The sequence below is a fragment of the Ovis canadensis genome, chromosome 16, assembly GCF_042477335.2.
Source record: "Ovis canadensis isolate MfBH-ARS-UI-01 breed Bighorn chromosome 16, ARS-UI_OviCan_v2, whole genome shotgun sequence".
Taxonomy (NCBI): domain Eukaryota; kingdom Metazoa; phylum Chordata; class Mammalia; order Artiodactyla; family Bovidae; genus Ovis; species Ovis canadensis.
This window is the reverse complement of record NC_091260.1, coordinates 8,925,018-8,940,144: the sequence shown is the minus strand read 5'-3', so window position 1 is coordinate 8,940,144 and position 15,127 is coordinate 8,925,018.

The window sequence follows — 15,127 nt, the reverse complement described above, 5'->3', positions numbered from 1 at the left end:
GCAAGTGCATGCCCGCATTCGAGACGAGGACTGACTCCCCTGGGGAGACTCCAGAAGTACCCCAAGATCCATGTCAGCACTGGAGAGGAATCCTCAGGTTCCGGCCCCGACTCCACACAAGGTCTTAGGCCCCGGCATCGACGGGAGAGGAATCCCGACAGGACCCCGAGGAACTCGCATGGGGACTGGCCTTTCCTGAGGCCACCAGAGCGGGTCCCTGAGGTCCCCGTCGTAAGTCGAGAGCACCTGCCGCAACTCGAGAAAATCCAGGAGCTTTTGCCCTCCAGGCGAGATGAGGCCCATTTCCGCTGAGGCTTCTCGAGGCTAATCACGTCTAACCACTGGAACTTCCAAAGGGTCCTTCACACCCTTGCTGCAACTCTAGAAGTTCCCCGACATACCCGTCTCCACTCGAGAGGAAGCACGTGGGTCCCGCACACATCCAGGGGAGACGCGTTTCCGCCTCCTAGCTCGAGATGAGGGATCCTTTCCCTGTTTCGTAGGGAAAGAATTCCCGGCGTTCCCGTCGCATCTCAAGAGGAGGCGCTCTCCACAGGAAAGGCGAGAGGAACTCCAGGGTCGTGCCACCATTCCAAGAGTCCCCCAGATGTGTCAGTCCATTCCAGAGGAACCTGTTTTCCCTGCACTGCCTTGACGTTCAAGCCGAGGATCGACTCCCACCACGTGTGCACGTGGGACAGCCCTGTGGGAAAGCCTCGTGGGAAAGCCTCGTGGGAAAGACTCGAGGGAAAACCATAGATCCTTTGATCCAAGCGGCGGACTGCGTGACACTGCTGCTACCGCTCTGGAGGAAAGCGCAAGTGCATGCCCGCATTCGAGACGAGGACTGACTCCCCTGGGGAGACTCCAGAAGTACCCCAAGATCCATGTCAGCACTGGAGAGGAATCCTCAGGTTCCGGCCCCGACTCCACACAAGGTCTTAGGCCCCGGCATCGACGGGAGAGGAATCCCGAGAGGCCCCCGAGGAACTCGCATGTGGACTGGCCTTTCCTGAGGCCACCAGAGCGGGTCCCCGAGGTCCCCGTCGTAAGTCCAGAGCACCTACCGCAACTCGAGAAAATCCAGGAGGTTTTGACCTCCAGGCGAGATGAGGCCCATTTCCTCTGAGGCTTCTCGAGGCTAATCACATCTAACCACTGGAACTTCCAAAGGGTCCTTCACACCCTTACTGCAACTCAAGAAGTTCCCCGACATACCCGTCTCCACTCGAGAGGAAGCACGAGGGTCCCGCACACATCCAGGGGAGACCCGTTTCCGCCTCCTAGCTCGAGATGAGGGATCCTTTCCCTGTTTCGTAGGGAAAGAATTCCCGGCGTTCCCGTTGCATCTCAAGAGGAGCCGCTCTCCACAGGAAAGGCAAGAGGAACTCCAGGGTCGTGCCACCATTCCAAGAGTCCCACAGATGTGTCAGTCCATTCCAGAGGAACCTGTTTTCCCTGCACTGCCTTGACGTTCAAGCCGAGGATCGACTCCCACCACGTGTGCACGTGGGACAGCCCTGTGGGAAAGCCTCGTGGGAAAGCCTCTTGGGAAAGACTCGAGGGAAAACCATAGATCCTTTGATCCACGCGGCGGACTGCGTGACACTGCTGCTACCGCTCTGGAGGAAAGCGCAAGTGCATGCCCGCATTCGAGACGAGGACTGACTCCCCTGGGAGACTCCAGAAGTACCCCAAGATCCATGTCAGCACTAGAGAGGAATCCTCAGGTTCCGGCCCCGACTCCACACAAGGTCTTAGGCCCCGGCATCGCCGGGAGAAGAATGCCGAGAGGCCCCCGAGGAACTCGCATGGGTACTGGCCTTTCCTGAGGCCACCAGGGCGGGTCCCTGAGGTCCCCATCGTAAGTCGAGAGCACCTGCCGCAACTCGAGAAAATCCAGGAGGTTTTGCCCTCCAGGAGAGATGAGGCCCATTTCCGCTGAGGCTTGTCGAGGCTAATCACATCTAACCACTGGAACTTCCAAAGGGTCCTTACACCCTTGCTGCAACTCAAGCAGTTCCGCGACATACCCGTCTCCACTCGAGAGGAAGCACGTGGGGTCCCGCACACATCCAGGGGAGCCCCGTTTCCGCCTCCTAGCTCGAGATGAGGGATCCTTTCCCTGTTTCGTAGGGAAAGAATTCCCGGCGTTCCCGTCGCATCTCAAGAGGTGGCGCTCTCCACAGGAAAGGCTAGAGGAACTCCAGGGTCGTGGCACCATTCCAAGAGACCCCCAGATGTGTCAGTCCATTCCAGAGGAATCTGTTTTCCCTGCACTGCCTTGACGTTCAAGCCGAGGATCGACTCCCACCACGTGTGCACGTGGGACAGCCCTGTGGGAAAGCCTCGTGGGAAAGCCTCGTGCGAAAGCTCGAGGGAAAACCATAGATCCTTTGATCCACGCGGCGGACTGCGTGACACTGCTGCTACCGCTCTGGAGGAAAGCGCAAGTGCATGCCCGCATTCGAGACGAGGACTGACTCCCCTGGGGAGACTCCAGAAGTACCCCAAGATCCATGTCAGCACTGGAGAGGAATCCTCAGGTTCCGGCCCCGACTCCACACAAGGTCTTAGGCCCCGGCATCGATGGGAGAGGAATCCCGAGCGGCCCCCGAGGAACTCGCATGGGGACTGGCCTTTCCTGAGGCCACCAGAGCGGGTCCCCGAGGTCCCCGTCGTAAGTCGAGAGCACATGCCGCAACTCGAGAAAATCCAGGAGGTTTTGCCCTCCAGGCGAGATGAGGCCCATTTCCTCTGAGGCTTCTCGAGGCCAATCACATCTAACCACTGGAACTTCCAAAGGGTCCTTCACACCCTTACTGCAACTCAAGAAGTTCCCCGACATACCCGTCTCCACTCGAGAGGAAGCACGTGGGGTCCCGCACACATCCAGGGGAGCCCCGTTTCCGCCTCCTAGCTCGAGATGAGGGATCCTTTCCCTGTTTCGTTGGGAAAGAATTCCCGGCGTTCCCGTCGCATCTCAAGAGGAGGCGCTCTCCACAGGAAAGGCGAGAGGAACTCCAGGGTCGTGACACCATTCCAAGAGTCCCCCAGATGTGTCAGTCCATTCCAGAGGAACCTGTTTTCCCTGCACTGCCTTGACATTCAAGCCGAGGATCGACTCCCACCACGTGTGCACGTGGGACAGCCCTGTGGGAAAGCCTCGTGGGAAAGCCTCGTGGGAAAGACTCGAGGGAAAACCATAGATCCTTTGATCCACGCGGCGGACTGCGTGACACTGCTGCTACCGCTCTGGAGGAAAGCGCAAGTGCATGCCCGCATTCGAGACGAGGACTGACTCCCCTGGGGAGACTCCAGAAGTACCCCAAGATCCATGTCAGCACTGGAGAGGAATCCTCAGGTTCCGGCCCCGACTCCACACAAGGTCTTAGGCCCCGGCATCGACGGGAGAGGAATCCCGAGAGGCCCCCGAGGAACTCGCATGGGGACTGGCCTTTCCTGAGGCCACCAGAGCGGGTCCCTGAGGTCCCCGTCGTAAGTCGAGAGCACCTGCCGCAACTCGAGAAAATCCAGGAGGTTTTGCCCTCCAGGCGAGATGAGGCCCATTTCCGCTGAGGCTTCTCGAGGACAATCACATCTAACCACTGGAACTTCCAAAGGGTCCTTCACACCCTTGCTGCAACTCAAGAAGTTCCCCGACATACCCATCTCCACTCGAGAGGAAGCACGTGGTGTCCCGCACACATCCAGGGGAGCCCCGTTTCCGCCTCCTAGCTCGAGATGAGGGATCCTTTCCCTGTTTCGTAGGGAAAGAATTCCCGGCGTTCCCGTCGCATCTCAAGAGGAGGCGCTCTCCACAGGAAAGGCGAGAGGAACTCCAGGGTCGTGCCACCATTCCAAGAGTCCCCCAGATGTGTCAGTCCATTCCAGAGGAAACTGTTTTCCCTGCACTGCCTTGACGTTCAAGCCGAGGATCGACTCCCACCACGTGTGCACGTGGGACAGCCCTGTGGGAAAGCCTCGTGGGAAAGCCTCGTGGGAAAGACTCGAGGGAAAAGCATAGATCCTTTGATCCACGCGGCGGAATGCGTGACACTGCTGCTACCGCTCTGGAGGAAAGCGCAAGTGCATGCCCGCATTCGAGACGAGGACTGACTCCCCTGGGGAGACTCCAGAAGTACCCCAAGATCCATGTCAGCACTGGAGAGGAATCCTCAGGTTCCGGCCCCGACTCCACACAAGGTCTTAGGACCCGGCATCGACGGGAGAGGAATCCCGAGAGGCCCCCGAGGAACTCGCATGGGGACTGGCCTTTCCTGAGGCCACCAGACCGGGTCCCCGAGGTCCCCGTCGTAAGTCGAGAGCACCTACCGCAACTCGAGAAAATCCAGGAGGTTTTGACCTCCAGGCGAGATGAGGCCCATTTCCCTGAGGCTTCTCGAGGCTAATCACATCTAACCACTGGAACTTCCAAAGGGTCCTTCACACCCTTACTGCAACTCAAGAAGTTCCCCGACATACCCGTCTCCACTCGAGAGGAAGCACAAAGGTCCCGCACACATCCAGGGGAGACCCGTTTCCGCCTCCTAGCTCGAGATGAGGGATCCTTTCCCTGTTTCGTAGGGAAAGAATTCCCGGCGTTCCCGTTGCATCTCAAGAGGAGCCGCTCTCCACAGGAAAGGCAAGAGGAACTCCAGGGTCGTGCCACCATTCCAAGAGTCCCCCAGATGTGTCAGTCCATTCCAGAGGAACCTGTTTTCCCTGCACTGCCTTGACGTTCAAGCCGAGGATCGAGTCCCACCACGTGTGCACGTGGGACAGCCCTGTGGGAAAGCCTCGTGGGAAAGCCTCGTGGGAAAGACTCGAGGGAAAACCATAGATCCTTTGATCCACGCGGCGGACTCCGTGACACTGCTGCTACCGCTCTGGAGGAAAGCGCAAGTGCATGCCCGCATTCGAGACGAGGACTGACTCCCCTGGGAGACTCCAGAAGTACCCCAAGATCCATGTCAGCACTAGAGAGGAATCCTCAGGTTCCGGCCCCGACTCCACACAAGGTCTTAGGCCCTGGCATCGACGGGAGAAGAATGCCGAGAGGCCCCCGAGGAACTCGCATGGGGACTGGCCTTTCCTGAGGCCACCAGGGCGGGTCCCTGAGGTCCCCATCGTAAGTCGAGAGCTCCTGCTGCAACTCGAGAAAATCCAGGAGGTTTTGCCCTCCAGGTGAGATGAGGCCCATTTCCGCTGAGGCTTGTCGAGGCTAATCACATCTAACCACTGGAACTTCCAAAGGGTCCTTACACCCTTGCTGCAACTCAAGCAGTTCCGCGACATACCCGTCTCCACTCGAGAGGAAGCACGTGGGGTCCCGCACACATCCAGGGGAGCCCCGTTTCCGCCTCCTAGCTAGAGATGAGGGATCCTTTCCCTGTTTCATAGGGAAAGAATTCCCGTCGTTCCCGTCGCATCTCAAGAGGTGGCGCTCTCCACAGGAAAGGCTAGAGGAACTCCAGGGTCGTGGCACCATTCCAAGAGACCCCCAGATGTGTCAGTCCATTCCAGAGGAACCTGTTTTCCCTGCACTGCCTTCACGTTCAAGCCGAGGATCGACTCCCACCACGTGTGCACGTGGGACAGCCCTGTGGGAAAGCCTCGTGGGAAAGCCTCGTGGGAAAGCTCGAGGGAAAACCATAGATCCTTTGATCCACGCGGCGGACTGCGTGACACTGCTGCTACCGCTCTGGAGGAAAGCGCAAGTGCATGCCCGAATTCGAGACGAGGACTGACTCCCCTGAGGAGACTCCAGAAGTACCCCAAGATCCATGTCAGCACTGGAGAGGAATCCTCAGGTTCCTGCCCCGACTCCACACAAGGTCTTAGGCCCCGGCATCGACGGGAGAGGAATCCCGAGAGGCCCCCGAGGAACTAGCATGGGGACTGGCCTTTCCTCAGGCCACCAGAGCGGGTCCCTGAGGTCCCCGTCGTAAGTCGAGAGCACCTGACGCAACTCGAGAAAATCCAGGAGGTTTTGCCCTCCAGGCGAGATGAGGCCCATTTCCGCTGAGGCTTCTCGAGGCCAATCACATCTAACCACTGGAACTTCCAAAGGGTCCTTCACACCCTTGCTGCAACTCAAGAAGTTCCCCAACATACCCGTTTGCACTCGAGAGGAAGCACGTGGTGTACCGCACATATCCAGGGGAGCCCCGTTTCCGCCTCCTAGCTCGAGATGAGGGATCCTTTCCCTGTTTCGTAGGGAAAGAATTCCCGGCGTTCCCGTCGCATCTCAAGAGGAGGCGCTCTCCACAGGAAAGGCGAGAGGAACTCCAGGGTCGTGCCACCATTCCAAGAGTCCCCCAGATGTGTCAGTCCATTCCAGAGGAACCTGTTTTCCCTGCACTGCCTTGACGTTCAAGCCGAGGATCGACTCCCACCACGTGTGCACGTGGGACAGCCCTGTGGGAAAGCCTCGTGGGAAAGCCTCGTGGGAAAGACTCGAGGGAAAACCATAGATCCTTTGATCCACGCGGCGGACTGCGTGACACTGCTGCTACCGCTCTGGAGGAAAGCGCAAGTGCATGCCTGCATTCGAGACGAGGACTGACTCCCCTGCGGAGACTCCAGAAGTACCCCAAGATCCATGTCAGCACTGGAGAGGAATCCTCAGGTTCCGGCCCCGACTCCACACAAGGTCTTAGGCCCTGGCATCGACGGGAGAGTAATCCCGAGAGGCCCCCGAGGAACTCGCATGGGGACTGGCCTTTCCTGAGGCCACCAGAGCGGGTCCCTGAGGTCCCCGTCGTAAGTCGAGAGCACCTGCCGCAACTCGAGAAAATCCAGGAGGTTTTGCCCTCCAGGCGAGATGAGGCCCATTTCCGCTGAGGCTTATCGAGGCCAATCACATCTAACCACTGGACCTTCCAAAGGGTCCTTCACACCCTTGCTGCAACTCAAGAAGTTCCCCGACATACCCGTCTGCACTCGAGAGGAAGCACGTGGTGTCCCGCACACATCCAGGGGAGCCCCGTTTCCGCCTCCTAGCACGAGATGAGGGATCCTTTCCCTGTTTCGTAGGGAAAGAATTCCCGGCGTTCCCGTCGCATCTCAAGAGGAGGCGCTCTCCACAGGAAAGGCGAGAGGAACTCCAGGGTCGTGCCACCATTCCAAAAGTCCCCCAGATGTGTCAGTCCATTCCAGAGGAACCTGTTTTCCCTGCACTGCCTTGACGTTCAAGCCGAGGATCGACTCCCACCACGTGTGCACGTGGGACAGCCCTGTGGGAAAGCCTCGTGGGAAAGCCTCGTGGGAAAGACTCGAGGGAAAACCATAGATACTTTGATCCACGCGGCGGACTGCGTGACACTGCTGCTACCGCTCTGGAGGAAAGCGCAAGTGCATGCCCGCATTCGAGACGAGGACTGACTCCCCTGGGGAGACTCCAGAAGTACCCCAAGATCCATGTCAGCACTGGAGAGGAATCCTCAGGTTCCGGCCCCGACTCCACACAAGGTCTTAGGCCCCGACATCGACGGGAGAGGAATCCCGAGAGGCCCCCGAGGAACTCGCATGGGGACTGGCCTTTCCTGAGGCCACCAGAGCGGGTCCCTGAGGTCCCCGTCGTAAGTCGAGAGCACCTGCCGCAACTCGAGAAAATCCAGGAGGTTTTGCCCTCCAGGCGAGATGAGGCCCATTTCCGCTGAGGCTTCTCGAGGCCAATCACATCTAACCACTGGAACTTCCAAAGGGTCCTTCACACCCTTGCTGCAACTCAAGAAGTTCCCCGACATACCCGTCTCCACTAGAGAGGAAGCACGTGGGGTCCCGCACACATCCAGGGTAGCCCCGTTTCCGCCTCCTAGCTCGAGATGAGGGATCCTTTCCCTGTTTCGTAGGGAAAGAATTCCCGGCGTTCCCGTCGCATCTCAAGAGGAGGCGCTCTCCACAGGAAAGGCGAGAGGAACTCCAGGGTCGTGCCACCATTCCAAGAGTCCCCCAGATGTGTCGGTCCATTCCAGAGGAACCTGTTTTCCCTGCACTGCCTTGACGTTCAAGCCGAGGATCGACTCCCACCACGTGTGCACGTGGGACAGCCCTGTGGGAAAGCCTCGTGGGAAAGCCTCGTGGGAAAGACTCGAGGGAAAACCATAGATCCTTTGATGCACGCGGCGGACTGCGTGACACTGCTGCTACCGCTCTGGAGGAAAGCGCAAGTGCATGCCCGCATTCCAGACGAGGACTGACTCCCCTGGGGAGACTCCAGAAGTACCCCAAGATCCATGTCAGCACTGGAGAGGAATCCTCAGGTTCCGGCCCCGACTCCACACAAGGTCTTAGGCCCCGGCATCGACGGGAGAGGAATCCCGAGAGGCCCCCGAGGAACTCGCATGGGGACTGGCCTTTCCTGAGGCCACCAGAGCGGGTCCCTGAGGTCCCCGTCGTAAGTCGAGAGCACCTGCCGCAACTCGAGAAAATCCAGGAGGTTTTGCCCTCCAGGCGAGATGAGGCCCATTTCCGCTGAGGCTTCTCGAGGCTAATCACGTCTAACCACTGGAACTTCCAAAGGGTCCTTCACACCCTTGCTGCAACTCAAGAAGTTCCCCGACATACCCGTCTCCACTCGAGAGGAAGCACGTGGGGTCCCGCACACATCCAGGGGAGCCCCGTTTCCGCCTCCTAGCTCGAGATGAGGGATCCTTTCCCTGTTTCGTAGGGAAAGAATTCCCGGCGTTCCCGTCGCATCTCAAGAGGAGGCGCTCTCCAAAGGAAAGGCGAGAGGAACTCCAGGGTCGTGACACCATTCCAAGAGTCCCCCAGATGTGTCAGTCCATTCCAGAGGAACCTGTTTTCCCTGCACTGCCTTGACGTTCAAGCCGAGGATCGACTCCCACCACGTGTGCACGTGGGACAGCCCTGTGGGAAAGCCTCGTGGGAAAGCCTCGTGGGAAAGACTCGAGGGAAAAACATAGATCCTTTGATCCACGCGGCGGACTGCGTGACACTGCTGCTACCGCTCTGGAGGAAAGCGCAAGTGCATGCCCGCATTCGAGACGAGGACTGACTCCCCTGGGGAGACTCCAGAAGTACCCCAAGATCCATGTCAGCACTGGAGAGGAATCCTCAGGTTCCGGCCCCGACTCCACACAAGGTCTTAGGCCCCGGCATCGACGGGAGAGGAATCCCGAGAGGCCCCCGAGGAACTCGCATGGGGACTGGCCTTTCCTGAGGCCACCAGAGCGAATCCCTGAGGTCCCCGTGGTAAGTCGAGAGCACCTGCCGCAACTCGAGAAAATCCAGGAGGTTTTGCCCTCCAGGCGAGATGAGGCCCATTTCCGCTGAGGCTTCTCGAGGCTAATCACGTCTAACCACTGGAACTTCCAAAGGGTCCTTCACACCCTTGCTGCAACTCAAGAAGTTCCCCGACATACCCGTCTCCACTCGAGAGGAAGCACGTGGGGTCCCGCACACATCCAGGGGAGCCCCGTTTCCGCCTCCTAGCTCGAGATGAGGGATCCTTTCCCTGTTTCGTAGGGAAAGAATTCCCGGCGTTCCCGTCGCATCTCAAGAGGAGGCGCTCTCCACAGGAAAGGCGAGAGGAACTCCAGGGTCGTGCCACCATTCCAAGAGTCCCCCAGATGTGTCAGTCCATTCCAGAGGAACCTGTTTTCCCTGCACTGCCTTGACGTTCAAGCCGAGGATCGACTCCCACCACGTGTGCACGTGGGACAGCCCTGTGGGAAAGCCTCGTGGGAAAGCCTCGTGGGAAAGACTCGAGGGAAAACCATAGATCCTTTGATCCACGCGGCGGACTGCGTGACACTGCTGCTACCGCTCTGGAGGAAAGCGCAAGTGCATGCCCGCATTCGAGACGAGGACTGACTCCCCTGCGGAGACTCCAGAAGTACCCCAAGATCCATGTCAGCACTGGAGAGGAATCCTCAGGTTCCGGCCCCGACTCCACACAAGGTCTTAGGCCCTGGCATCGACGGGAGAGGAATCCCGAGAGGCCCCCGAGGAACTCGCATGGGGACTGGCCTTTCCTGAGGCCACCAGAGCGGGTCCCTGAGGTCCCCGTCCTAAGTCGAGAGCACCTGCCGCAACTCGAGAAAATCCAGGAGGTTTTGCCCTCCAGGCGAGATGAGGCCCATTTCCGCTGAGGCTTATCGAGGCCAATCACATCTAACCACTGGACCTTCCAAAGGGTCCTTCACACCCTTGCTGCAACTCAAGAAGTTCCCCGACATACCCGTCTGCACTCGAGAGGAAGCACGTGGTGTCCCGCACACATCCAGGGGAGCCCCGTTTCCGCCTCCTAGCACGAGATGAGGGATCCTTTCCCTGTTTCGTAGGGAAAGAATTCCCGGCGTTCCCGTCGCATCTCAAGAGGAGGCGCTCTCCACAGGAAAGGCGAGAGGAACTCCAGGGTCGTGCCACCATTCCAAAAGTCCCCCAGATGTGTCAGTCCATTCCAGAGGAACCTGTTTTCCCTGCACTGCCTTGACGTTCAAGCCGAGGATCGACTCCCACCACGTGTGCACGTGGGACAGCCCTGTGGGAAAGCCTCGTGGGAAAGCCTCGTGGGAAAGACTCGAGGGAAAACCATAGATCCTTTGATCCACGCGGCGGACTGCGTGACACTGCTGCTACCGCTCTGGAGGAAAGCGCAAGTGCATGCCCGCATTCGAGACGAGGACTGACTCCCCTGGGGAGACTCCAGAAGTACCCCAAGATCCATGTCAGCACTGGAGAGGAATCCTCAGGTTCCGGCCCCGACTCCACACAAGGTCTTAGGCCCCGGCATGGACGGGAGAGGAATCCCGAGAGGCCCCCGAGGAACTCGCATGGGGACTGGCCATTCCTGAGGCCACCAGAGCGGGTCCCTGAGGTCCCCGTCGTAAGTCGAGAGCACCTGCCGCAACTCGAGAAAATCCAGGAGGTTTTGCCCTCCAGGGGAGATGAGGCCCATTTCCGCTGAGGCTTCTCGAGGACAATCACATCTAACCACTGGAACTTCCAAAGGGTCCTTCACACCCTTGCTGCAACTCAAGAAGTTCCCCGACATACCCGTCTCCACTCGAGAGGAAGCACGTGGTGTCCCGCACACATCCAGGGGAGCCCCGTTTCCGACTCCTAGCTCGAGATGAGGGATCCTTTCCCTGTTTCGTAGGGAAAGAATTCCCGGCGTTCCCGTCGCATCTCAAGAGCAGGCGCTCTCCACAGGAAAGGCGAGAGGAACTCCAGGGTCGTGCCACCATTCCAAGAGTCCCCCAGATGTGTCAGTCCATTCCAGAGGAACCTGTTTTCCCTGCACTGCCTTGACGTTCAAGCCGAGGATCGACTCCCACCACGTGTGCACGTGGGACAGCCCTGTGGGAAAGCCTCGTGGGAAAGCCTCGTGGGAACGACTCGAGGGAAAACCATAGATCCTTTGATCCACGCGGCGGACTGCGTGACACTGCTGCTACCGCTCTGGAGGAAAGCGCAAGTGCATGCCCGCATTCGAGACGAGGACTGACTCCCCTGGGGAGACTCCAGAAGTACCCCAAGATCCATGTCAGCACTGGAGAGGAATCCTCAGGTTCCGGCCCCGACTCCACACAAGGTCTTAGGCCCCGACATCGACGGGAGAGGAATCCCGAGAGGCCCCCGAGGAACTCGCATGGGGACTGGCCTTTCCTGAGGCCACCAGAGCGGGTCCCTGAGGTCCCCGTCGTAAGTCGAGAGCACCTGCCGCAACTCGAGAAAATCCAGGAGGTTTTGCCCTCCAGGCGAGATGAGGCCCATTTCCGCTGAGGCTACTCGAGGCCAATCACATCTAACCACTGGAACTTCCAAAGGGTCCTTCACACCCTTGCTGCAACTCAAGAAGTTCCCCGACATACCCGTCTCCACTAGAGAGGAAGCACGTGGGGTCCCGCACACATCCAGGGGAGCCCCGTTTCCACCTCCTAGCTCGAGATGAGGGATCCTTTCCCTGTTTCGTAGGGAAAGAATTCCCGGGGTTCCCGTCGCATCTCAAGAGGAGGCGCTCTCCACAGGAAAGGCGAGAGGAACTCCAGGGTCGTGCCACCATTCCAAGAGTCCCCCAGATGTGTCGGTCCATTCCAGAGGAACCTGTTTTCCCTGCACTGCCTTGACGTTCAAGCCGAGGATCGACTCCCACCACGTGTGCACGTGGGACAGCCCTGTGGGAAAGCCTCGTGGGAAAGCCTCGTGGGAAAAACTCGAGGGAAAACCATAGATCCTTTGATGCACGCGGCGGACTGCGTGACACTGCTGCTACCGCTCTGGAGGAAAGCGCAAGTGCATGCCCGCATTCCAGACGAGGACTGACTCCCCTGGGGAGACTCCAGAAGTACCCCAAGATCCATGTCAGCACTGGAGAGGAATCCTCAGGTTCCGGCCCCGACTCCACACAAGGTCTTAGGCCCCGGCATCGACGGGAGAGGAATCCCGAGAGGCCCCCGAGGAACTGGCATGGGGACTGGCCTTTCCTGAGGCCACCAGGGCGGGTCCCTGAGGTCCCCGTCGTAAGTCGAGAGCACCTGCCGCAACTCGAGAAAATCCAGGAGGTTTTGCCCTCCAGGCGAGATGAGGCCCATTTCCGCTGAGGCTTCTCGAGGCTAATCACGTCTAACCACTGGAACTTCCAAAGGGTCCTTCACACCCTTGCTGCAACTCAAGAAGTTCCCCGACATACCCGTCTCCACTCGAGAGGAAGCACGTGGGGTCCCGCACACATCCAGGGGAGCCCCGTTTCCGCCTCCTAGCTCGAGATGAGGGATCCTTTCCCTGTTTCGTAGGGAAAGAATTCCCGGCGTTCCCGTCGCATCTCAAGAGGAGGCGCTCTCCACAGGAAAGGCGAGAGGAACTCCAGGGTCGTGCCACCATTCCAAGAGTCCCCCAGATGTGTCAGTCCATTCCAGAGGAACCTGTTTTCCCTGCACTGCCTTGACGTTCAAGCCGAGGATCGACTCCCACCACGTGTGCACGTGGGACAGCCCTGTGGGAAAGCCTCGTGGGAAAGCCTCGTGGGAAAGACTCGAGGGAAAACCATAGATCCTTTGATCCACGCGGCGGACTGCGTGACACTGCTGCTACCGCTCTGGAGGAAAGCGCAAGTGCATGCCCGCATTCGAGACGAGGACTGACTCCCCTGCGGAGACTCCAGAAGTACCCCAAGATCCATGTCAGCACTGGAGAGGAATCCTCAGGTTCCGGCCCCGACTCCACACAAGGTCTTAGGCCCTGGCATCGACGGGAGAGGAATCCCGAGAGGCCCACGAGGAACTCGCATGGGGACTGGCCTTTCCTGAGGCCACCAGAGCGGGTCCCTGAGGTCCCCGTCCTAAGTCGAGAGCACCTGCCGCAACTCGAGAAAATCCAGGAGGTTTTGCCCTCCAGGCGAGATGAGGCCCATTTCCGCTGAGGCTTATCGAGGCCAATCACATCTAACCACTGGACCTTCCAAAGGGTCCTTCACACCCTTGCTGCAACTCAAGAAGTTCCCCGACATACCCGTCTGCACTCGAGAGGAAGCACGTGGTGTCCCGCACACATCCAGGGGAGCCCCGTTTCCGCCTCCTAGCACGAGATGAGGGATCCTTTCCCTGTTTCGTAGGGAAAGAATTCCCGGCGTTCCCGTCGCATCTCAAGAGGAGGCGCTCTCCACAGGAAAGGCGAGAGGAACTCCAGGGTCGTGCCACCATTCCAAAAGTCCCCCAGATGTGTCAGTCCATTCCAGAGGAACCTGTTTTCCCTGCACTGCCTTGACGTTCAAGCCGAGGATCGACTCCCACCACGTGTGCACGTGGGACAGCCCTGTGGGAAAGCCTCGTGGGAAAGCCTCGTGGGAAAGACTCGAGGGAAAACCATAGATCCTTTGATCCACGCGGCGGACTGCGTGACACTGCTGCTACCGCTCTGGAGGAAAGCGCAAGTGCATGCCCGCATTCGAGACGAGGACTGACTCCCCTGGGGAGACTCCAGAAGTACCCCAAGATCCATGTCAGCACTGGAGAGGAATCCTCAGGTTCCGGCCCCGACTCCACACAAGGTCTTAGGCCCCGGCATCGACGGGAGAGGAATCCCGAGAGGCCCCCGAGGAACTCGCATGGGGACTGGCCATTCCTGAGGCCACCAGAGCGGGTCCCTGAGGTCCCCGTCGTAAGTCGAGAGCACCTGCCGCAACTCGAGAAAATCCAGGAGGTTTTGCCCTCCAGGCGAGATGAGGCCCATTTCCGCTGAGGCTTCTCGAGGACAATCACATCTAACCACTGGAACTTCCAAAGGGTCCTTCACACCCTTGCTGCAACTCAAGAAGTTCCCCGACATACCCGTCTCCACTCGAGAGGAAGCACGTGGGGTCCCGCACACATCCAGGGAAGCCCCGTTTCCGCCTCCTAGCTCGAGATGAGGGATCCTTTCCCTGTTTCGTAGGGAAAGAATTCCCGGCGTTCCCGTCGCATCTCAAGAGGAGGCGCTCCCCACAGGAAAGGCGAGAGGAACTCCAGGGTCATGCCACCATTCCAAGAGTCCCCCAGATGTGTCAGTTCATTCCAGAGGAACCTGTTTTCCCTGCACTGCCTTGACGTTCAAGCCGAGGATCGACTCCCACCACGTGTGCACGTGGGACAGCCCTGTGGGAAAGCCTCGTGGGAAAGCCTCGTGGGAAAGACTCGAGGGAAAACCATAAATCCTTTGATCCACGCGGCGGACTGCGTGACACTGCTGCTACCGCTCTGGAGGAAAGCGCAAGTGCATGCCCGCATTCGAGACGAGGACTGACTCCCCTGGGGAGACTCCAGAAGTACCCCAAGATCCATGTCAGCACTGGAGAGGAATCCTCAGGTTCCGGCCCCGACTCCACACAAGGTCTTAGGCCCCGACATCGACGGGAGAGGAATCCCGAGAGGCCCCCGAGGAACTCGCATGGGGACTGGCCTTTCCTGAGGCCACCAGAGCGGGTCCCTGAGGTCCCCGTCGTAAGTCGAGAGCACCTGCCGCAACTCGAGAAAATCCAGGAGGTTTTGCCCTCCAGGCGAGATGAGGCCCATATCCGCTGAGGCTTCTCGAGGCCAATCACATCTAACCACTGGAACTTCCAAAGGGTCCTTCACACCCTTGCTGCAACTCAAGAAGTTCCCCGACATACCCGTCTCCACTA